This window comes from Musca vetustissima, unplaced genomic scaffold, assembly GCF_032173495.1.
Source record: "Musca vetustissima isolate MV318-11 ecotype Yass unplaced genomic scaffold, APGP_CSIRO_Mvet_v1 utg39429, whole genome shotgun sequence".
Classification (NCBI taxonomy): domain Eukaryota; kingdom Metazoa; phylum Arthropoda; class Insecta; order Diptera; family Muscidae; genus Musca; species Musca vetustissima.
The window spans coordinates 47,092-49,130 of NW_026889611.1; the positions used below are offsets into that span (position 1 = coordinate 47,092).

The 2,039-nt window shown below is 34.0% G+C and overlaps 1 non-coding gene across 1 annotated transcript; it reads left to right on the forward strand.

The window, feature by feature from the left end:
• Positions 1-265: 265 nt before the first annotated feature.
• On the forward strand, positions 266-337 carry Trnag-ucc (transfer RNA glycine (anticodon UCC)). The gene has a single exon. It is a non-coding gene; the product is annotated as a tRNA-Gly (tRNA).
• Positions 338-2,039: the final 1,702 nt, after the last annotated feature.

Below are 2,039 nucleotides of genomic sequence, written 5' to 3' on the forward strand. Positions count from 1 at the left end.
CTAATTTAATAATTCTATACTATTTCTGCACAATCAGAACATTAATAGGATATTCGTCTCGAATCGAACATATTTGCAAGCCGATGAATATACAAATCTTTGTTATAACCGTACACACGTTTCACAATGTGCCGTCAATTGTTTTTCTACATCTACACGATATCTAAATAAAAATCTGCAATGTATTTGCTAAAAATATATTAAAAAGCTTTGCATGAAAGTTGTCAGGAGCTTTTATCAATATTTAGAACCGTTGCTTGTAGGTGCGTTGGTGGTGTAATGGTCAGCATAGTTGCCTTCCAAGCAGTTGATCCGGGTTCGATTCCCGGCCAACGCACATGATTTTTTTTTCATATATTTATTTTTTGTATTTTTCATCGTGAGAGTCTAAAATTTAAATATTCCCTATAAATGTGTGTTTTAAAGAGCATGAAACTTTTGTAAAAAAAATAATATGTTGTTTTGTTACATATGAAAAATAAATAAAAAAAACATTATCTTCATTCTGAGAATAATAACTCCAAAATTTGGAACCGATTGGATTATTAGTTTTTGAGTTATCGTGCCCGCCATTCGTAAAACACTGCTTCGAGAAAAATGCGTTTAAAGTTTGAGAATCACTCTCGCCGTCACTTGACGCTGACACAATAAATCGGCTATATCTTCAAGAGTTCTTGAGATTTTCACTTGAAATTTTGTAAGGACATTCTAGAATTAGAGTAGATTCGAAATAAATGCAAACATGTAAGTTCGGGTTGCTTGACAGCCCACCTTATTCTCTTGATTTAGCTCCCAGTGAGGTTTACATCTTCCCAAATCTAAAAAAAAAAAATATTTGCTGGAAAGCGTTTTACTTCAAATTAAGATGCAATACAGTAAAAATATTTTTTGAAAAACTAACTATTCTCTTTCATTGATAGGCTAAGAAGTTTCCGAACCGCCAAACACTGCAAAATATCATAGGAAAATTTAAAATACATATATAAAGCAGTTGCAAACAAACCCAGAAGTGGGCGTCCAAATAACCTTTTTCGAAGGGATGTGAGGATTATTATTAAAGAGGTGAACAGAAACCCGAAAATAATGCAGTAGCAGCAAGTATTGCAGAATCTACCGGAAAACTTTTTGAACCTAAAACCAGGCAAAGAGTGTTAAATGACAATGGCTTTAGAAGTCGAGTTCCAATTAAACCAAATTGAGGATGTTTGGGAATTATTGGTTAGGAAAATGGATTATGCAGCACAAACCAGCAAGGATTCACAAAAAGCAGCGTTAAAAAGGATTGGTTGAAACAACATCAGCAGAAATAGAAAAATTTTTTTCCATGAAACTTGTGTCAATATTAATAATTTTTTGTGCGGAGATGTGCTACTTACGGTTAAAAGTCGACTTAAGCCTTCATCTCAACCGGACAAACTTTGCAAGTTTGTTGTACCATTTACATCAAATCGGACGAAAATATATCGAGCTATATTTGCCAAATCCTGAAATTTGAAATTTTACATAAACATTTTCATGTAATTCATTTATAAAAATTTTCATTCGAACAAAATTGTTTTGAACGATGAAGCACATTTCTCATTGTGGAGTCACAGTCGTATTTTGGATTTTGGATATTTTGGAGAATCCTCAAGAAATTGAAGAGACAGCATTAAATCCGGAAAAATACATTTTCTGCTCTCCTGCTATTGAAGAATACGTCTTGCCACACAACTTGAGTGAATATGGCTTTATTGCAAGTGACATTTCCTGGCCGCGTAATTTCTCGTCGTGACGATATCAACTGGACACCAAGACAATGCGATTTGACATCATTAGGCTTTCCTGTCTAGCTAAGCGAAATACCGTGTTTATGCGGATAAACTTTCACCTCTTGAGCGCATAAAACCCAACATTCAAGTTGAGACACCGCCCAATATGTGTCAAAAAGTGGTCGAAAATTACCTTTAAAAAATAGATGCTGGCAACATTTCCCGTGGATGCAACAACAATAAACATAATATTTATACGCAACCAAAAAAGAAAAAAGTCATTCGGTT